The following is a 22,087-nucleotide window of genomic DNA, read 5'->3' as shown; positions in this document are numbered from 1 at the left end:
TGGCTGGGACTGGAGCAAAAGCTTGGGGCCGCAGGGGGCCCCAGCCCTCGGGAGCCTGCTGTGCCTTTTAGGGGATCAGTGGACCCGCTCCTGGGAGGAGAGCTAATTGAAGCAATGGCCTTGCCCTTGAAGAATGAGCTTTTGTCCAGCCTGGGCCATCTTGGGGGCACTTACTGGGCAGAGCTCTGGCCTGGGCTGGCTGTAGACATCGCCCCACCCCAGTCTCCCCCTGTGCTATAGAAACAGGCCTGGTTCTTGTGTAATAGCCCCCAGCATCCTCTTGGGGAGGGGCCACTCCCTCCTGGGGACTCCTCCCTGCCACCGCCTCTAAGGCCCAAAAGGTGGAGAAGGCCCCACCCCCCTTTCCTCCCAGACTCCTGGAGGAGGCAACCCCTGTCCCTTTCAACTTGGAAGGTGGAGGATGGGCCTCCGAGTGGGAGGTACAGGGGCCAGCTGGCCCAGGGAGCCACCCAAAGCGCAAGATACTGTTCTGCTCTCTGGACAGAGCCACCCCAGGTGTGATGAGCCAGCTTCCCGCAGAAGCTCCTTCGTGTCCCTCCTTTTGTGCACCCTATATTAGCTCACAAAGACGGCTTGACCAGGCCGACTTTCGTTCCTGCAACTACTACTCATACTACCGATGCTGATCTCCATGCACGCACACACGCCCGCGCCCACACTGCATACCTTAAGCCGTGCACAGTTCAGAGAGCACGTTCATCCAGACCCTGGCCTCTCACTCACCCTGGGACAAGAACACGGCGTGGAGAATGCCACCATTTATAGTTGAGGAAACTAAGTCACAGAGTTGAAATGCTGTGCCCTTGGAGGCCAGACCCTGGCATTTCCCACAAATCCAGGGGCCTCATGTCACTCCCTCCCACTTGCTTCCCCTGACTTGCCCCCCACCCTCCTGGTGACCCACCGAGGTCTCTGTGCCATTCATTCCCTCCGCTGTCCTTGTCCCTGTCTGCAAAGGTCGTTACCCAATTCCTCTGAAGGGAGGGCGGCAGGGTGGTGAGGTGGCTGAGGAGCATGGGGTAACAGAATGGGTGGCCTCGGTTCCAAATTATGGGAGCCATTGAGGGCTGGGGTGTGAATTAAGTGCTTTCTTGACAGATTAAAGGGACAGAGCCTGGAGGCCAGGAGACTGGTTGGGCTAGACCCCTGCTGTCATCCCTGGAGGAGAGGCAAGAGTGACCTTGCAGGGAGACGTAAGGGGTCAGAGTTTAGACCTTTCTGGGGGCAAATGACAGTTCTTGGGAATCAGACTGGCTGGAGGGACAGAGGAAGGGAAGAGAGTGGAGCTGGCCTCAGGGTCTCCGGCTTGCGTGACCAGAAGCACAGAATTATCACTGCAGAGGGGCCATGTGTCCCCAAAGAGGGGTGCAGGCATTCCTGGGGGCACACATGACCTGGCCGTTCACACAGACCAACAGCTTTTGTTGGAGGACTTTTATGTATTTCAGTGTATATTAGAAAAATTAGCACACAGACCTCTGATTTCATGGATGTTACTGTTTAGGATAAGCTGATTATTTAAAATGAGTCCATTTGAGGTCATTTTTAAAAATTAAGGAAATAGCAGCAGTCATTTGCTGCTTTGGCGGCAATCCTTCCTTTGGGAAGGAAGGTGGTGTTGGAGACTGTGGCCCAGGAACCCAGGTGCAGGGGAGAGGGTGGGATTGACCAGGAACATGCCGAGCCTAGTGGAGGAGCCAGTAAACCAACCAGAGGTCAGGTGGGATCACTCGGCAGCCCCCTGCACAGAGGAGGATCTGCTTAAATGTTGGGTGGAGGGACAGGGACCCACACGAGAGACAGCCTGCAGTGGACTGACGTGACCTGGAAGACAGCATCCTGGCCAGGAAGCAGCATCCACAGGGCCCAGCACCCCGAGAGAGGAGAAGTGAGCAGACAGCAGCGAGGGATGGGGAGAGCAGTGGAAGCCCCCACCGGAGGTGGGCAGGGAGGCGGCAGGACAAAAGGAAGAAGCAGGGAGGACAGTGGCTTGGGGGGTCATCGGTGTCGGGGACGGACTTAGGATGGGAGGCCAGAGCATGAGTGTAGGTGGAAGCCAAGGGGAGAAAGAAGGCCCCAGGGAAGGGATGGAGGGGGTGGGTGGCAGGGTGAGGATGGAGGGTCAACAGAGGTGGAGTCAGGACCAGACTGCCCATCACCACCTTTTCAGAAGGTCAAGTCTTAACATGGAATGAAGCCCACAGTGGTTTTCCTTTGGGGGGTTTTGCTGAAGTTCATCTGGTGGCTGGGTGAGGGCTCAGAGGGTTGGGAGGGGGCAGTTCTGGATTTGGATTCAGTGGCTCCCAGGAAGGGGTTGTTCTCCCCCTCCCCAACCCAGTCCCTGTCGGCACACAGAGAGAAGGGTCCTACAGCCCCTGTTTGGAGGGCACCCACCTCACTGGAGGGCAAGTGCCCACTTAGCCATAAGGCTGCTGGGGACAGGTGGGCAGGACAGGTGTCCCTCCCTCCTTCCTTCCGTCTTCCCTGCTGGCCTTGGTGCTGGGCACTTATCTTTGCGCTCCCTTTTCAGAGGACATTGGCAGCTAGGAGAGAGGAAGTATCCAAGACAACAAAGCTGCTTAGCAGGCCAGAGCCCCTGGTTCTCCTGCATCTGTGTCCTAGCAGTTTGGGGCAGTCCTCTCAACAAAGTTGAGGCCTCAAGTTGGCTGCTGGGGGTGCGGAGATGGGGGGGTCGGTCAGGACAGATTCCCTGTTGCCGTCGCCCCACCCAAGTGAAGGAAGGCACAGGTGCCCCGTCCCTTCCAGTGAGAATATCACACACGCCTTGAGAACTGCAACCCCCAGGGGCCCATTCCCTCTTGGAACCAAAACCAGGGAACAAGGAGGCAGGCACCAACAGAGAAGGAAACGGGAAGTCTGTGGCCGAGGAAACCTGGAGCCCACGGTCTGCCCCCATCCTGTGCTGCCCCCAGCAAGCAAGTGTACACTCCCAGGAAGTCTGGGTGGTTCTCCAAGCCTCCCAGAACCCCAAGCCAAGGCCCTGCTGGTGGGAGAGGGTCAAAGCCAGGCAGAATGGGGAGGATGTCCCCAGCCCATCGCCTAGGGGCTGGAGCCAGATTCATTGCTCCTGGGCATGCTCCTTCTGCTCTGCCCCGTGCCTGCCTATGCCCCTCGCCAAGGGAAGATGCTTCCCAAGTGGAGGAAGTGGGCAGATTTTAGCTAGCATGATGGATGCACATGTCAGAACGTCAGATTTTTATCTCAGTAGTTCTTAACTTTAATGCATATTAGAAAAAGATAAAAACTGGGGTGCGTGGGTGGCTCAGTCAGTTAAGTGTCCGACTCCTGATTTCGGCTCAGGTCATGATCTCAGGGTCGTGAGATGGAGCCCTGCATCGGGCTGAGAGCTCAGAGCGGAGTCTATTTGAGATTCTCTCACTCTCTCTCTCCCTCTGCCTCTCCCATTGCTCGAGCGCCCGCACATGCACTCTGTCTCTCCATTTCTAAAATAAATAACCGATCAAATATCCTTTTGCATATATTATTGTTAGTGAAACTACACTTCCTTTCTCTTAAAATAAGTTTAAGTAGATGCAAGTTGAAAGAAAAACATGAAGTCAGTTGTGCACAGGTGGGTATCCAAAGCCAGCCGAATTTCAGCATCATTTTTTGAGCCCCTGCTTTGCACCCTGCAGCATTCTGCAGATTCAGCGGTGAACAAAAGTCATGCCTGTGGCAGGCATGGGAGTGGCTGAGACACAGGAGGTGCTGCCGTGGGGCCCCCTTTCCTGTTTGCAGGGGAGTGGAGCGGGATCACAGATTCTTTGCTATTCCAGAAAACTGGCCTCTACCTTTCTCGGGCTTACTGAGAGGGCAATCTGTTTCCTGTCCAGGAAGCAGGAGAGGAGGAACCCTAGCAGGACACGGACAGGGGCACCCCTCGCTACTGCCTTGAACGTCGCCGGCGTTTCCTGGCTCAAACGCAACAGAAGGTTCTTTCCTGCCCATCTGATAGTCTAGGGCAGGTGCTCTGGGTGGGTGGCTCTCCTCCACACGGTGATTCATGGGCCAGTTCCTTCCATCTTATGGCACCACCACCGCCCAGGACTCTGTCATCACATGCATTCAGGGGACACACTTATATCTTAGGAGCCTTGCCCACAAGCGGCGCACTTCACATTCATACTCCATCAGTTCCAGCTCAGTTCCAAGGCCGGTGGTGGCCTGCGGAAGGGTCTCTAAGCCAGAGGCCACGAGAGGGCTGAAACTAAGCCTGCCTTCCCCTTGCCAGGTTGTGTAGCCCGGAGGAAAGACTCCTTTTTCCTAACCCCAACAAAGATGCTGTGGGGCTGGCTTCTCCCTGGCTGGGACCAGGGCAGAGGACGTGGGAAAGGAGAGAGGAGACAGAAGGACAGAGTAAAGCAAGAACGGCCCTGGAGGGGAGAGGAACCTGAGCCCAGGGGATACCAGGTGGCTTCCCTTGTGGTCCTGCAGTTTCAGACAGTGAGGGCTGGCCTGAGCCCCTGCACACCTTGCCCTACCTCTCTCCTCAGTGAGCCCCGTGCAGCAGAGTTGAGCCTCAGGCACTGAGGCCCCTGAGCACCCTCCCATGCCCAGGTCTGTGCAGCTAGGGCCTTGTCCTTACCCCATGCCCTTGATCACCCAGGGTCGATGTCAGGGAGATGAGGAAGGGGGGGTCTAAGTGGGGAGGGGAGGCATGCACCCTGGTCCCGGGCCTTGGAGAGAGCCGCTGAGATGGTTGCACCCAGGCCGGAGCAGCTCCCATCCCCCTGGCCTGAGCTGCCTGCAGACCCCAGGGGCTGCAGCTCTCCATCCTCCGCCCACTGCTGACCTCACGTGAGAGACGGGCCCCCAGAGGCTTCACCCAATTCCCAGCCTCCCCCTGCCCTGTGTTCCTGTCTCATGGCCAGGCACTGGGGGCCAGCGGAGCCGGCATCCAGCCTGGTCCCTCCATGCCTTCTGCCTCCTGTCGCCCCCAGGGTGGCCCACTGGCACTCTGCCTGGCCCAGCTGGGGTACAGTCACGGCTGCCACTCTGCCTCGCCAGTGTTTTGGTTGACAAGACTATTTGTCACCCTTGTTTTTTCACAGCTGTCGCCATCCCACCTGCCTCGTGTGTAAACAGCACCAGCATCAACACACTAACACTGGGTCCCCAGAGCGGGCACCAGCTGGGAGCACCACCCCCTTAGCCGCAGGGCTCAGGGAAGCCAGGGACGGCAGGCGGAGAGTGTCCTGGGTACCAGCTTTCCCAGACCCCGCCCTCAAGGAGAAACTGGAAGACCAGGGCTCTGGCCTGGCGCCGCCCCCAGGCTTGCTGGGTGACCTTGGACAAGGTCCCACCTGCTTTACACAGGCCTCGGTTTTCCCCTCAGAGCATGAGGTGGGAAGCAGTGCTGTGTGAGCTCTGGGGCCAGACGGCTGGCGTTAAAATCCCCGCTGGACCCCCTACTAGCTGAGTGACCTTGGGCCAGCCTCACAAGCCATCCGACCTCTGGTTTCTCTCTTCATAAAAGGGTGAAATGGTAATACTTACGAACATTCATGAACTAAAGTCCACAGGAAGTACTCGCTAAATACAGGCTCCTCTGACTCTGTCTTAGGGCCCCTCCTTGGCAGCCAGAGTTCTGAACAGGCGTGTCCATGCGTTGTCTCTGTGTGGGGGTCTGTGTTCCCAGCTCCAAGGCTCACAGTGGCCACAGTAGGAGCCTGGACTTGCCGATCCTCTGGACCCGGTTGGTTTGGCCTGCCCTGGGCCCTCACCCCAGAGGCTCCTCCTGAACCCCAACCCTGGCAGCCTTCCACCGGCAAAAACTTGCAATTCTCAGTTTTCTAACCGACGGATGTTGGCTGTGGCTCTGTGTCCCACCTCTCAGCCCATGAGGGGTGTGAGTCAGCCACACTTCAGCAGGGGGAGCCCTCATCAGCTGGCCCTTACCTGTCTGGAGGGGAGGGTGGGTCTTGAGAGACGATCTGCCCGCCTCCCCCCCCAGGGGGAGGTACATGCTACCGTTCTGTGCAATGAGACGGCTTGAGCGCGGAGAGGAGATGGTGAACAGAGTCACCACATTGACTAACATGGCTTCACCACGTCGGAAAGTGATTCCTTCCTCTCTGTCAGCCTCAGAAGCTCAAGAAGAAAGTCTCAGGCTGGTGCTAGTTATCTCCTTAACACCTGTGAATTCTCCCCCTTGTTAACAAAGAGAAAACGGCTTTAGGCCGAAAGCCTTCAGCAGGCAGCAGGATCCTGCTAGAATTTAACATGTCTGTTTTCATTGTCATTATTCTTATGTGTATCTTCCATTTAGAATACTTCACGCAGGTTTTCCATTTACTGTAAGGATGTGAAGTTTATAAAGTACAAAGATGTGTCTAAGAAAATTAATAACTGGTAGTCATCAGGTGAAACAGGACTTTTGTTGAAGTTATAAAGATGCTAGGGGAGAATGTTTGAGAAAGAATGAGCTGGTCTAGTGGTTCTCAAACTTTGTGGTTTGGGGACCCGTTTAAACTCTTAAAAAATTATTGAGGACCCCAATTTTGTTTATGTATGTTGCAGCTATCAATTTTTATTGCATTAGAAATTAAAACCAAGAGTGCTCGCTTCAGCACTAAAATTGGAACAATACAGAGAAGATTAGTATGCCCCCGGCACGAAGATGACACACAAATTTATGAAGCATTCCATATTTTATTTTCTGCTTCTATCTCATTTTTTTTTCCCCTTTGGTGGGGGGTGTTCCTAGAACAGTGCCTGGCACATAATAGGTGCTCAATAAATATTTGTTGTTTGCTGAAAAAAAAAAGAGAAATTAAAACCAAGAAAATTTTTAAATCTTCATTCATTTAAAAATAACGATGATAAACCAATTACACATTAGTATAAATAACATTTTCTGATTACTAAAAATGTTTCGGTAAGAAGAACGTCATTGTTGTACATTTTTGCAAATCTCTTTAATGGCTGGCTTAATAGAAGACAGTTTGGTTCTCATATGTGCTTCTGCATTCAATCTGTCGTGATGTGTTGTTTTGGTTGAAGAAGAGGACTAAAATTTGTCCCCACATAAACACATAGTTGGAAAAGGAAGGAATGTTTTACTAGCCTTTTCAGATAATTCTTCTGTGAAACTCACCCAAACTGGACAAGTGGTGGTGGTTTCTTAAAGGATGGTTGCAATCTGAAACTATATCAGTGACCCTTTCCTGTGCTGTTACATTAAAATCCATCAGTCTCTCCAACAAATGGTGCTGGAACAACCGGGATATCACATGCAAAAAAAAAAAAATCTAGTTACAGGCTTTCCACTTTTCACAAAAATTAACTTGAAATGGATCACAGATAGATCTAAATGTAAAAAGCAAAACTATAAAACTCCTCAAAGGGAATATAGGAGGAAATCAAGATGACCTTGGGTCTGACAATGACTTTTAGATACAACACCAAAGTCACGATCCATGAAAGAAGTAGTTAAACTGCTCTTCATAGAAATTTAAAACTGCTCTGTGAAGGCCACCGCCAAGAGAAGAAGAAGAAAAGCCATGGGCCGGGACAAAATATTTGCTAAAAGCATGTTTAATAGAAGACTGGTGTCCAAGATATACAAAGAACTCTTAAAACTCAACAATAAGAAAACAACCCAACTTGAAAATGGGCCAAAGATCCTAACAGACACATCACGGAAGAAGATGTACAGATGGCAAAAAGCATATGGAATGATGCTCCACATCATATGTCATCAGGGAAATGCAAATTAAAACAACAAGCTACCACTACACACCTAGTAGAATGGCCGAAATCCGGAACACTGGCAACTCCAAGTACTGACAAGGATGTGGAGCAACAGGACTCTCACTCATTGCTGGCGAAAAGGCAAAATGGCACCATACTTGGGAAGACAGTTTGGCAGTTTCTTACAAAATGAAACATACTCCTACCACAGGATCCAGCTTTCAGGCTCTTCCATATTGACTCAAAAGATGTGAAAACTTTTGTCCCCACAAAAACCTACACACAGGTGTTCATAGCAACTTTATTCATAATTGCCAAAACTTGGAAGCAACCAAGATATCCTTCAGTCGGTGAGTGGATAAGTAAACTGGTCCATGCACACAATGGAATACTCTTCCACACTAAAAGGAAATGAGCTATCAAGCAATGAGAAGACATGGAAGAAACTTGAATGCATATTACTAGGTGAAAGAAGCCAATCTGAAAAGGCTGCATACTGTATAATTCCAACTGTGTGAATTTCTGGAAAAGGCAAAACAATGGGGACAGTAAAAAGATCAGAGTGGTTGCCATGGGTGGGGTGAGGGGAAGGGATGAATAGGCAGAACATGGAGGATTTTTAGGGCAGTGGAAATACTCTGCACGATACCATAATTCTGGATACATGGCATTATAAATTTGTCCAAATCCATAGAATGTACGACACCAAGACTGAACCCTGAGGTTAACTATAGACTTTGGGTGATTATGATGTGTTCATGTAGGGTCATCCTTGGCAACAAATGGACCACTCTGGTGAGGGATGTGGATAGTGGAGGAGGCTGTCCACGGATGCAGGCAGGGGTTATATGGGAAATTTCTACCTTCCTCTTGATTTTGTTGTAAACCCAAAACTGCTCTTAAAAAAATAAAGTCTCTTGAAAACATCCATTGATCTACTTTGCTCTTTGAATGGGTGTCTTAACCATGCATGATTTTTAACACCATTTTGGTCATTTGGAAAATATTAGTTCAGAGTTACACGGATCTTCCAAATGTTGACACGTTTCAGCATACAGTATTAAAAACTCACATTTGATAACTTTGATACTGATCTCATCAGAAGAGTCTTTAGGTAATGGGAAGCTGTCAAGTTCATGGTGGTAAACACAAGTTTCCAAAATTCTTTCACTTGAAAGCTGGAATTTTTTTTAATTTTGGTGATAGATATGTTCGTTGTTTTCCTTGAAATGATGGGCTCGCTTGGTTCGTTTTTAGAAAATGTCTTCCAGAGACCAAATCCGAATTACCCTTGTCTCTCTGTCTGGCATTCTTTTAAGTAAAAGTGGTGTCCCATGAATAAAGGGACTATTTTCGCTGGCAGCTCAGTCTTACAAGTGCCTTTCCTCCAGAAAACCATCATCCTTCGGTTTGCAGAAGTGTTTTATGCATACTTCCCATTTCATCGCACAGGATATGAAAAAAAATGGGTACTCGGGGTAGAGATTGTTTTTTAATTTGTGGTTTTTACTACTTCATCAAGGGCATTCTTAAGTAAAAGTGGCATCTTCTGTGACCCACCGTGTGAGTGCAGTCTGGTGGTCCTGTTTCTCCCCTGTTAGCTCAGGGGCTAGCTTTTCACCTCCTATGGCTTTTGCACCAGCAGTACAAGCAGGTAACACTGTTAGAAAGGGAAAAAATAGCATCTTAGTATTGTCCTGAACACAGTTTTGATCTTGTGGACCCCCTGCAAGGACCTCAGAGACTCCCAGGGGTGCAGACCACACTTTGAGAACCACAGGTGTAACCAATCCCTTCCTCGTGCGTTTGGGGACCCTCGGACCCTGAGGGAAGCTGAGGCTTGCCCAGGGTCCCAGAGCCAGTTGGAGGCAGGGCCAAGTCTTCTGACACCTGACGCACTGCTCCGGGCCATGTCCCTGAGATCCTGGAAGCAGGGTGACAGGCTCCTTTTTGAACCAAGGCAGTATCTGATCAAGCTAATGCTGAATGGATGCTTCCAGTGAGGGGACAAGGAGACAGGAAGGGGGGGCGCCTGGGTGGCTCAGTTGGTTAAGCGACTGCTTTCGGCTCAGGTCATGATCCTGGAGTCCCTGGATCGAGTCCCGCGTCGGGCTCCCTGCTCAGCGGGGAGCCTGCTTCTCCCTCTGACCCTCCCCCCTCTCATGTGCTCTCTCTCTCTCATTCTCTCTGTCTCAAATAAATAAATAAAAAATAAAATAAAATAAAATCTAAAAAAAAGGAGACAGGAAGGGGTATCAATGAATAAGCCTGGGGAGGGGCACCAGTCAGCCAAACCTGTCCTCTTCCACATTTACCTGCCTTCCCCTAACCCCTGCCATGTGTGTGGTGGTCCGACTTCCATTTTCCCTCTTCCATAATTTTGTTGCTAATATCTCCCAGCCGAGGCGGCTCTAATTAAACTATTCACCATCGTCACTTCATGTTCTGAAGAGACAAGGTTGGCCATTATCACTTTTCTTTCCCTTTGACTGAGCTCTGTGTGGGTAATTTTATTCTGCCCTTGTTCGTTTCTTAGAAATTTAGCCTCTCCAATTTTAGTTCTTTTCTCCTATCTTAGAACATTGTGCTCAGGAGAAAGGCGGCAGAGGGCGAGGGTATCACAGATTTGGAAATTTCTGTCCCGTTCACCTTAAAGTTTATTTTTGACTGAACAGTGCCTGCGTGGTGGTTCAGCTGTCCCCCGCACCCCTGTCTAGGAGAGACACCCAGGAGGTAAAGACTGGCAGGTTCTGGACCCGCCCAGGGGAGAAAGGCACCAAGAGAAAGTGGTTGACATGTCAGGCTGTCCCAAATCGGGTGATGGTGGGAGCTTTGGACAAGATGAGTCTCCACTTCATCCCTGGGGATCTGAGGTGATCAGAAGCCTTGGTGATGTAAACATACCATTGCGCCCCCCACCCCGCCGCCACCGAGGGCCCCGGCAAGCCTCCATCCTGCATCCCCCTGTCTCTGCCAGTCACCTGCATGGCCCACCCGTCTGTGCGCTGGCAGGCCTCTCCACAGGCCCTCACTCCATTCGGCACCAGCCTCAGCACCTCCCCCCTCGGAAGCTGTGGACTGACTACTGCCCTTCACCCTCCAGTCTCCCTCCGCAGCCTCGCACTGGACGCCCTGCCAGGGTGGCCTTGGGAGACAGACGAAACGAAGCCGGGAGGTGGGGATGGGCACTGAGAGCCCAGCGCACAAATGCGGGCGCTCCCTGGGGAGAGCTGGGAGCGGGGGAGGCAGAGGGAGAGAGAGTGTCCCAGGCCCCACACTCAGGGAGCATCAGCGTTTGCTCTGTGGGACTCTGACTATCAGAGCTGTCCCACCGTGGGACCAAGGCTGCCTTCAGCCCTCTCCGTGGAGGTGCACACGTTCACACTCAGCAGCCCGGGACCAAAGCCCCACCAAGATGCAGTCTGTGTGGGAGCCCCTTGGGCCACCTGTGCAGGCAAGGTAGCTATTCCTAGTTTTGTTTTGTTTTTTTAAAGATTTTATTTATTTATTTGGCAGAGACACAGTGAGAGAGGGAACACAAGCAGGGGGAGTGGGAGAGGGAGAAGCAGGCTTCCCGCGGAGCAGGGAGCCCGATGCGGGGCTCGATCCCAGGACCCTGGGATCATGACCTGAGCCGAAGGCAGACGCTTAATGACTGAGCCACCCAGGCGCCCCGCTATTCCTAGTTTAATGACTAAGGATCACATGGACCTCCAAGCCCCACCATTGTCCTCAGGCCCTGCCGATGGCCGGAGGGGCACCTGATGCTCTCGAGGACCCTTCCATTAGGGTCTCTGCCCTTCCCCCTTTAATTCCCCCCTCAGGGAAGACCTGTCTCTGGACCGTGCCCTGCTTTCTGGGCATGGCTGACCCCTGACTGCCCGTCGCCTGGACACACCTCTGTCACATCCCCCCCACCTACACCAGTTTCTCCACCACGCCCAGCGCTCACTCAGTTTCTGCCTCCCAGGAGGCAGTTCGGCTGATGTGTCTGATGCCCCCACTGACTGCAGGCTTGGGTAGGCAGGGTCCAGGTCCTGCTGGCTGATGGGTCCCCAGCTCCTAGCCATGGGCTCAGCACGGGAAGTCATCTGGCCAGCCAGTGGTGAAGGAACAGTCACTAGACTAGCTCTGGCTCCTTCTGCTTCCTTGGGGCCGGGGCCAGGAGTAGGACACCATGACCAATTGGAAGGGCTGGCAGATGGTTTCCGAGTGGGAACTTTTAGGTGTCGAGTGTTGGATCCAGTGAAGGGGTCTCAGAGGACTCAGGCCACAGTCTCCCCTCTAAGCCCCAGTTCTTGAAGATAGATAGTGAGCCAGCAGAAAGAGCTGCTTCTAAATAATTGGAAGATCCAAGGGTTTTGAGGCTGGAAAGAGTGTGATCCTTCAGAAAACCCCAGCCTTCTCCACCTCCCCAGGAGGCAGCCTGGGCCCCAAACAGAGAAGGGTCTCAGAAGGGCTTAAGACAAATCCCTGAAGATTGCAGGCCGCTGACAAAGATGGGGCCCTGGGCAGAGGGAGGGAGAGCCAAGGGGGCAGTTCTCCCCTGCTGGGTTTGAGGCACCAGCTAACCGGCTGGGGAGATTCAGGCAGTGTGTTCTTTTTTGCCAAACGTGAAAGTTCTTAAGGCTGAGACTGTACTCATTAGTGGGTGTATGATGGATAAATGAGTAAATGAGTGGATGAATGGATGGGTAGCCAGATAGATCAAGGAGGAGTGAAAGGAATGGGCATGCCAATGAGTAATTACGGGACAGACAGGTGCTGTTGTAGGATAGAAGGGAGGCAAAGGGACGGTTGGGTGGGTGTGTAAGTGACTGGATGGATGGATGAACGAGGATAGCTGATGGGTAGATGATGAAACGGATGGGTGGATGGCTGAGGGGGTGGATGGATGATGTTTGATGGGTAGGCACCCTCGGTAGGTAGTATAGGGATGGATGGATGGATGGATGGGCAGATTTGATAGGAGGCAAGATTAGAAACTACCAAATCCTTGGTTCTGCTTCAGAATCTTTCTGGGGACCAGGAAGGTTCCCTTCCCTAGAGCAAATGGGTAGACCTATGACGTCCCCCAGCTTCCCCCAACGACCCTGTGAACTGACAGCATGCTATAGGCACTTAAGCCCAAGTAAGAAAGAGCCCCAAGGATATCTGGCCTTCAGCCATTAAATGCCCCACTGTCACCACTCACAAACACACCCCACAAATGGCCAAACTGCCCCTGGTGGGGCACCCCGTCCCTGAGGGGCACAGTGAGAGAGCCGTCCGCCAGCCCAGGGCCAGGAGGGCTGGCCCCTGCCAGGGGGTGAGGGCGCGGCCCCGCTCTCCTCCTCTGCCCCCACGGTCCCGAGGCCCCGCAGCAGACAGGAAGGGAGGGCTCTCCCTTGGGTGTGTGTGAGAGAGAGCACGACAGTCGTGCTTCCTCAGGGGTACAGGCCTGGGTGGGCCGGGAGGACAGCTACTGAGTGCCCGGCATGTCCCCCTGCCCCCCATTCTCCGCCTGCTGGGATTGCAGTCGGAGGCCAGGCCTCCAGCGGCTGGGGTCTCTGTGCCTCTTCCCCTTGAGGAACAGCGGGGGCAGCCCCGCAGCCTGAGGAAGGCCCTGCCTGGCCCTGCCCTGCCTGGTCTTCTGTGCTCAGGCTGTCTGCCACGCTCCCACTCCCGTTGTGCTGTGTACTCCTGCCCCCTGGCGGGGGCCAAGGTAACTGCAGCACACAGGGCTGCGCGGGGCGGGGCGGGGTCAGGTGGAGGCTTTCCCTGCAACTAGAGGACTGGGTGCGTGTGTGTGCACGCGCGTGTACACGCATGTGTTCACACTTCACTTAGCCTGGGAGATTAGAGATGGAGCAAAACTCTGAAAGATCCAAGGCAGGTCCTCAAATGGAAGGGGTGATTATTATAATTACTGTGATTATTGTTATCTAGATGATCATGCTTGCCTGAAAAGTCTTGTACAAAAGCAGGCTTATTTTATGTCAGCTTGTTGTTTGTGTCTGAGGGACTTCATCTTTGCTTATAATAACTAACATTTGCAGGGCTCTTTATGTTGCAAAGCTGCGTCACATCCCTAGCCTGTTTCATCTGCACAGACAGCCCCGGGAGGTGGGAACTAATCAGGGAACAGAGGCTCAGAGAGGTGACGTGGCGTTGTCCAAGGTCGCAGGGCGAGAAAGCTGCAGAGCCAGGATGTGAACCCGGGTCACCTGACCAAGGAATCCTGCTCACTTCCCCACCACATCCTTTGCCTCTTATCTTTTGTGAGGGGAGAGGCTCTTTATTGTACCTGAGCTCCAAGCCTTTTTGCTGCTGTCTCTTGAAAAGTGCCCAGTGCCCTGAAGAGAAGGGAAAGGTTTGGAAGAACCAAGCATTGAACTGAAAGTGCAGGTAGCCATCCCGATTTCAGCTGATGAATACACCCGGACACTTCCAAGCTCCTGGCAGCGTCTGGCAGGTGAATGGAAGTGTGTGGTGTTGGTTCCAGTGGCTGGAAACAACTGGTTCCAGCTGTCCCTGGTCAGCACTCACTAGCACCCCCCAGCATGGCCCGGCACAGACACGCACCAGCCGCGTCTCTGGGAGGGTTGCGCCCGAGAGGCCAGCGCAGGGGCTGTCTGTGGGGGGTGGCAGCTGGGAGCCTGGGTGGGCAGACGGGCCAGGCCCCCGATGACCTTGGCAGCCCTCGCCCCGTCCTTGTGGCATCGGTTCCGGCTCCTGGAACCAGCTGGCTGATTACAGATGGCTTTTGGGAAGGGGAGCCCCTCACTCCTGGATGCCAGTGGGCAGTCGCACCGATGACCCTGACAGTGCCCTGATTGTCCCCTGAGTCTCAGGTGCTGCTTCCCAAGCATACTCATGGCCGGTCCCGAGCAGCCCAGGTCCTCTGGGGAGGCCCCTGGCCTGTAGGTCCCAGTGAGGGACCCCTGTGTGCTGTCAGCTCAGGGGCGTAGCCACTCCCCCCCACACCCTGGCACCCTGTTCTCTGGCAGTGGCCCAAGGCAGCCCAGCTCTGGGAAGCACCCTGTGCTGAGCTCCCCACCCCACCAGACAGTGGAGATGTCCCCTCGGCCCTGTCTCCACATGCCCCTCCCTCCCTCCCCCTGCCCACCCTTTCTCCAGACAGTTTTCTCAGGGAGTTCTCCAGAGTTGTGGGGGTCCCCAGCAGGACCTCACCTCCACCTAGAGCGGCTTCAGGCCATTTACACGTCAACATCATGAGCAAGGTACCACGTTAATGCTGATTTTAAATCACTGATGTGGTAAAAAGGAGTCCTGCAGGTTTCCTTGAGAAGTCACAGCCTCTCTGGAGCCTCCCGATCCTAAAGTGCTAAGAATGGCATCTGGCCCGCATTCACATTCCGAACACACTGTGTGGCCGTGCCCCAGAATGTTCCACCCCTTTACACACACGCGCACACATGCACGTGCATCACAAGAGCAGGCAGGTTGGCCTCCTCGTCTCTCCGTGCCCCCCAGGCCAGCAGCTCGGGGGGTAGGGCAGCGGCACAGCCCACCCTCAGTTCCACCCCTGCGCTGGTGCTGTCCGTTTGTTCCCGCCACAGCCCTGCGAAGAGCATGATGGTTCGGTCATTCCTATGTCTCAGGGGAGGAGCCTCAGAAAGATGAAAGCCCTGCTCGAGCTGGGAGCCCAGACTGGAGCCTGGGTCTGGGTGGCTCCCGAGCCTGTGGGCCTGAGCCCCTAGAAGGCTGCCCGGAGCAAGGCTGGAAGCCCGAGGTGGGAGTGGCCAAAGGGGACCCTCAGAGGGCGGGTGGCGTGGGAGCTGGACATTCGATCAGTCCCAGCAGGCGGAGAATGGGGGGCAGGGGGACATGCCGGGCACTCAGTAGCTGTCCTCCCGGCCCACCCAGGCCTGTACCCCTGAGGAAGCACGACTGTCGTGTTCTCTCTCACACACACCCAAGGGAGAGCCCTCCCTTCCTGTCTGCGGCGGGGCCTCGGGACCGTGGGGGCAGAGGAGGAGAGCGGGGCCGCGCCCTCACCTCCTGGCCCTGGGCTGGCGGACGGCTCTCTCACTGTGCCCCTCAGGGACGGGGTGCCCCACCAGGGGCAGTTTGGCCATTTGTGGGGTGTGTTTGTGAGTGGTGACAGTTGGGGCACCCCAGGCATTTAGTGGTTGGGGGCCTGGCCTGCTGGTGCGTGAGGGAGTCACAAGGCGAAGAATGTCTTGTACCGAACTCAGCTGCGCGGGGCCCTGCCAGACCCACAGTCAGTGAGCAGCCTCGTTAAGCTCCTCACAGAGCTGTGTGCAGCATCGCACCAGACTGCCTCGAGGGTCCAGCATGGGGCCAGTGCCCACACCAGACCTACTGCCACACACACAGAAGACAGAGTACAGCACGTGGGCCCAGACGCTAAGGGCGGAGGGGAGTCAGAGGATCTGTGAGGGTCCCAGCAATGGGGGTAGGCCTGATGGTCTCAGCAGACCAGGAGGTGGAATCGTCAGGACTATTTGGGCTACAAATGCAAAAGTAAAACAGACCAATGAAACATATCCTCAACTGGATTCGGAAAAAATCTAGGGATTGACTCAAGTAACTGGAAAGCCAGATTGTGGACCAGATGTGACAGCAGGCACAGCTGGATCCAGGTGTGGACATGTTACCGTGTCTCGGGATGTCCCCCTCTCTCAGCTCTGCTTTCCCCAGTGTTGGCTCCACAATCAGGTGGGCCTTCCCTCTGAGAGTGTCTCTTTCCTAAAAGTTTCTACAAATGTACTGGGGCTGTTTGGGCCACGGGGGGCTGCTTGTAGTCTAATTTAACAAATACGGATTCTTCGTCTATCCCAAACTGTTCACTGAGGCCAGCGGGATGATTGGCCGGGGCCAGGCCATGTGTCCACTGCTGGAACCAGGGGACAGAGGCAGCGCCACCCAAACTGCTCAGGCTGGATCATAGGACGTGCTCTCCTTCAGAGAAGCTGGGACTCAAGGACCAGAAAGTGAGGGAATGGAAGGCATCTCAGTGGTGAGGGAATGGAAGGCATCTCAGTGGTGAGGGAATGAGACTGGGGGAGGGGGGACATCCTCACTACTGGCCCAGGAGGAGACCTGGACGGGAAGGTCAGGCCCAGTGTGAGCACCTTCCCCTGGGTCCCCAAAGGCAAGCAGACAAAAGGACAAGGGACTCCTCTGGCTCTATTATGCTTGTTAAGCTTGGCACCCACAGGCCTGGGCCCAGCCTAGCACCCTCCACAGTGCCCCAGAGCAAATTGGCAAGGTCCCTCCTTCCCTTCCAAGCCTGACCCTTCGTACCCTTCCTTCTTACCTTCTGTTCAGGGGGCTGGGCTGGGACCAGTGCGTCCTCCGCTCTGGCCTCAGGGACAAGTCAGGGACTCTTGACTAGAGGACAGCAGAGAAGGTTGCCCTTGGCTCCAGGCTGTCCTACTTACTAGCTGCGTGGTCTTGGGCAAGTTCCCTCACCTCAGAGCCTCAGTCTCTCCATCTGTTAAACAGGATGGCTACCTGTATGTAGAGTTACTGTGATTAAATTAGCGACAGATACTGTTGAAATCAACCAGATGAGAAGAGGCAGGGGACAGATAGGATGGAGTGAGAAACCGGGGCCATGCCTGATATTTAAGTGCCAAAGGCCCACTCGTCCCATAAATGTTGCTGAGCACCAGCTATGTACAAAGCACAGTGTGAGACCTGGGGAACTGTGAAAAATCAGGAAACCATCCCTGCCCTGAGGAACAGGCTCACATGACACCAGCTGTGACATGTGGTCAGTGTGCTGTCGGGACAGACTCTGCTTGGGGCCATCAAGGAGGCCTTCCCCGAGGAAGTGACATTTGAGATGGGGAAGAGCCCAGGCACAGATCACCTGGGCAACAGAGCACCCTGAGGTGGGATAACCCTGGTTTGCCTGGGCAGCAGAAAGAAGGGCTGTGTGTTTGGAGCCCCATGAAAGGGGAAAAGTGGGAGGAGATTGGGACAGAGGGCTAGGCAGGGGCTTGGAGGCCAAGGTAATGAGTTTGGAATTTAGGTATGATGAGAGGCTATTGAAAGAGTTTAAACAGAGAGTTACTGTACCCATTAGGATTAGGTTTGACTATAAATATCTGAGCCTGAAAAATAATGATTTCAATAATAAATTTATTTTAAATGTTTTAAAAATGTCCAGAAGGTATGCGGTGTACACAAAGCTATCAAGGACCTAGGGCTGTTTTCTACTATCTCTAGGGTATGGACCTTGTCTTCATGATCCAAGTTGGCTGCTAGAGCTCCAGCCATTACATCCAAGTGTGATGGAAAGAACGAGGAAGTGAGAGAAAAGGGTACAACTTCCCTTTAAAAAGGGCACTCTACTTTGGTTGACCCCTCATTGGGTAGAACTTGTCACTTGGCCACACCTAGCAGCAAGCAAGTTAGGAAATGCAGTCTTTTACGTGGATGTCAGTGTGCTCAGTTCTTTTTCTAAAGGAGAATTGATGTCACGCTAACAGTCTCCTGCTGGCTACCGGGCGAGGAACAGACAAGAGAGAAGCAAGGGAGGGAGGGAGCCCTTGGGAGGGGGACTGAGGGCAGCCAGGAGAAAGACGGTGCTGGCTTGGCCCCGGGGAGACGTGTGAGAAGATGGGGAGAAGTGGTCTGACTGCAAACAGCTTTGACGGAAAATCCAGCAGGACCCCAGACATGGAAGGGAAGCAGCAGAACCAAGGATGACGCCTAGTCTGCGTCTGAGCAGCTGGGCTAGTGAGACGCTGGGCTGGGGGAGACCGGACAGGAACAGCAAGGGCAGCTGGGGGAGGCGGGGGCGGGGGGGAGTCGCTGCTGGCACAGGACCCCCAGCACCGCTGCACCTTGGGGGTGAGAGAAAGCTGGGAGGACAGCTCCAGCCCCTGGGCTGTCCCCTGGAGAATTCCCAGCAGGAGAGCTCTTCCAGCCTCCCCCAAGCTGTGTAGTCATCCTGCCGGAATTCCGGGACATGGGTGGGGAGACCAACAAAGGAGGTGAGAGTGGCTGTGGTTTGTAAACCACCCCTGGCTGGGAGGCGCGGTATGGCTCCAAGGCACTCAGATCAGAGGGTGTCTCCCACCCTCACCCCCTTCCCAACTCCCTTCTCACAGACCTGGCAGAAACGAGGAAGGTGAGGCCCAAAGGAGGAAGTTGGGAAAGCTCTGGCCAGGTTCACCAGCCGCGGGCCACAGACAGGACAGATAGCAGGCACATGGAGGGAGAGCTGAGGAAGACCGAGGTCTCCCAAGGGCACCCAGGCACTCGGGAGCAGCGTCAGCATGTAGGCCCCTGATTCATAGGCCTGTTTTTAGCCCCAGGTGGAGGCAGCAGCCCTGCTCACCCACCCTGCCTGAGTCACTGCCTGCCTAGGGCACCCATCACCCAGGCCCCGGGGCCAGCTTTCCAGGCCCGTGGCCCAGGGGAGGCTCAGATGCTGCAGAAACTCATCTCCAGCACGGTTCAGAAGCTGGGAAGCCATCCTGTCTTGGTGGGCAGCCCTCCGTGTCAGCTGTGGGTGGCTCGGGATCTTGGGACAGCACCCCGAGGGAGCTGGATCTGGGCTGGCCGGCATTGTGGGCTTGGCCTGCTAGCCTCCAGGCCAGTTGTAGCTTCCTGCCCCAGGTAGACAGCCGCCAAACTTGCCCACCCACCTTCCGCAGTAGACAGGCCTCTGACGCGTAAATGGCTACCTAGCTGGACAGCTCAATTCTGGGAAGTCTCCACAGAAGGCTTTGGCCCCACTTACCTTTTGTATAGAATCTTTTGTCAGCCACAGAGTGCCCAGGTGCTAACCCTCATTTCCTTTGTGTCTCTCCCCACCCAAGGAACACCTGCAGATTTCCAGCAATTTCCCTCACTTCTTGAACCACCTGCCACGGGTGAAATAGTCTGTGTTGCCTCTAGCTCAGTTAGAGGACTGGGGGTTGGAAGGGCTTGAGGGTAGAGTGATCAGCTAGTGATGAAGACCCGACACCAGAGGACCCGAGAGGTCAGGGATATGGCAGGCCTGGGGCACCCCACTCCCAACCCCCAGCAAGGGCTCAGCCCCACCGAGGGCTCCAGCCCGTGCATGCTCAAACTGGGAGAAAGGCAGCCGGAGGAGGGGTCCCCGGAATGCTGACACCAACTGCTCAGCCCAGGTGGATGCCGCGGGGCCCACTCTGCCCTGCACCCGCTCAGCTCCCTGGACCTGCCTCTCCCAGTGCCCGTGTCTTGTCTGGGGCCTGGGATGTGTGAGGGGCCAGGCCGCAGAGAGGGTGAGGGGACCTGAACACCATGGTGCTTTCCTGCTTCTTTCTGGTAGCTTCATTCTTAGGGGATTCCCCAGGAGTGGGACATGGGTCTTAGAGATACCGCTGACTCTGCGAGCACGTCCTCTCAGGCTGACCCTACTGAAAAACCCCAAGGGAAGCACATAGCCCGCCCAGCGTAGGGCGTTTGCCCGTCGGCCACCTCACGGCTTCCTTACCTTAGCTTCGCACACCTTGCCCCCCGACACACACCCCTGCCCTGCACTGGAAGCTGGGCTGGGCCCCGCGGGACTGTGCGCTTGCTAACACAAAGGGGCCAGTGTGCCGCCGCCCCCGATCCTTGCCTGGCCCTGCACTCCCAGCCACACCTCTTGCCCTGCCGCTGGGACGTCCCCCTGGGGCCACGAGGCAGACCTGTTCTTCAGAGCCCTCCGGGGTATTGTGCTGAGGGGCCGCATGGGGGGGTCAGGAGAGTGATCTGAGGCAGGCCCTGTCACAGGAGAAATGTGTGAAGACTCGGCAGGTAAGCTTTGCCCGGGGCTTGGGCTCAGACGGGCATCTTCTTGTCCTGATTTGGATTCCTGGAGAAGTTGACCCTGAGACCAGGAGTTTATTGGGGAGTTCACTTAAGGGGAAGTGAAACAGGGAAGAGAGGGAAACGAAGGGAGAGAGGATGTCGCACAGGGCAGGGGGCAGGGATTGGGGCTTGGGGCAGCCAGGGCTCGGGACCCTGGGCATCCTCTGAAAGCCTGGCAGACGCGTCTCAGAATCACCTCCCTGTGAGGGCGAGGAAGCCCGGCTGCAGGCCCGCCAACTCCTGTCTGTCCCGAACGCTAACTCCCAAACCGTGCAGCCTGCCGCCCGGGAGCAGAGTGCCCCCGAGGCAAAGCCGGGGAGCCGGGCCCTCTGCAGGAGCCCTCTGAGACCAGCAGGCAGGCGCCCAGGTATGAATGGGGCTCCGCAGCATCTCCTGCTCCAATCTCGACGTGAAAAGCAGCAGTCCTCTCAAATGGAGCGCAGACCCTGTGGCTAATGCCTGTCGCCCTTGCTGTGGGCCCTGCGTCAGGCCCTGTCGGCCATCCAGGTGCTGCAGTCGGGAGCTGCTCTCAGCATTGTGGGTCTTTATCCCAGAGGCTGGCCTTGGGGTCGGAGCCTCCTGATGTCGAGTCCCAGCTCCGGCACTTCCCACCTGTGAGCATAGGTGAGTGCCTTCCTCTCTCGGGCCCTCAGTTTCCTGACCTGTAAAATGGGGATAGTAACACAGTGACTACCGTGCCAGTTAGTGATGGCCACAGCAGTACTAACAAACTCCCCTAACTCGGTCACTTGCAACAGCAATTATTTCTTTCCGTGGGGCAGCAGTTCAGCTGGGGATCAGAGACCCAGGGTGGCTCCGTTATGTTCCGTGCGTCCCTCATCCTCTTGCTGGGATGAACGGGGAGCCCAGGTGTGTTCATGATGATGGGGGGCGCCCAGCAGGACAAGCAAGGCCATGCAAGGCCTCGGAAGGGCTGGCTGGGGAATTTCCACATCCTTATATGGGCCGGAGCAGGGCCCACAGCCACTCACAGTCAAGGACAGAGGAACTGTGTTCTGCATCCAGGGGGCAGGAACTGCAGAGACACGAGGCAAAGGGCATGGACTCAGGCAGAAGCGGAGAGCCAGGCAGGGGCGGAGAGAGAGACTAATGCAGTCTCCCACCGCCCCTCCATGAGGTGCGTGTGTGTGTGTGTGTGTGTGTGTGTGTGTGTGTGTGTGTACACGCACATGCAGGAGCGTGCTTTGTAGGCCGTGAAGGGCTGCGTGAGTGTGCAAGGTGCTGGCGCGGGGGAGGTCCTGTGACTGCTCCAAGAGCCTCTGCGTCTTCAGAGACCACTGCCTTACCGGTTTGGGGGGTACATGTACGTGATCCGTCGTCTCTGAGAACGGTGACCCTGCTTGGTTCCCAGAGAAAGAGAAGGGGGAAGACACCTGTTCATTGTGACGTACTGTTTCTGCAAGTCCAACAGGGTCTCAGCCTCCACGGTGCGCCTTGGGAAAATCGCAGCCCCTCAGACAAAGGAGGAAGGGGAGAGGGGCAGAGAAAGGCAAACTCCCTCTCTCTCTCTCTTTTTTTTTTTTTT

The 22,087-nt window shown here is 54.9% G+C and overlaps 1 protein-coding gene and 1 non-coding gene across 3 annotated transcripts in view; both read left to right on the top strand.

Annotated features, from left to right (window-relative positions):
• GNAO1 (G protein subunit alpha o1) overlaps nucleotides 1–22,087 on the top strand; it is a 171,828-nt gene that overhangs the window by 122,198 nt on the left and 27,543 nt on the right. The gene's annotated exons all lie outside the window — the stretch shown is intronic.
• Nucleotides 6,595–6,696, top strand: LOC115937078 (U6 spliceosomal RNA). The gene has a single exon (XR_004072406.1). It is a non-coding gene; the product is annotated as a U6 spliceosomal RNA (small nuclear RNA).

Source organism: Leptonychotes weddellii, chromosome 16 (assembly GCF_054177405.1).
Source record: "Leptonychotes weddellii isolate Sample4059 chromosome 16, ASM5417740v2, whole genome shotgun sequence".
Classification (NCBI taxonomy): Eukaryota; Metazoa; Chordata; class Mammalia; order Carnivora; family Phocidae; genus Leptonychotes; species Leptonychotes weddellii.
This window is presented reverse-complemented; position numbering and strand designations above follow the sequence as displayed.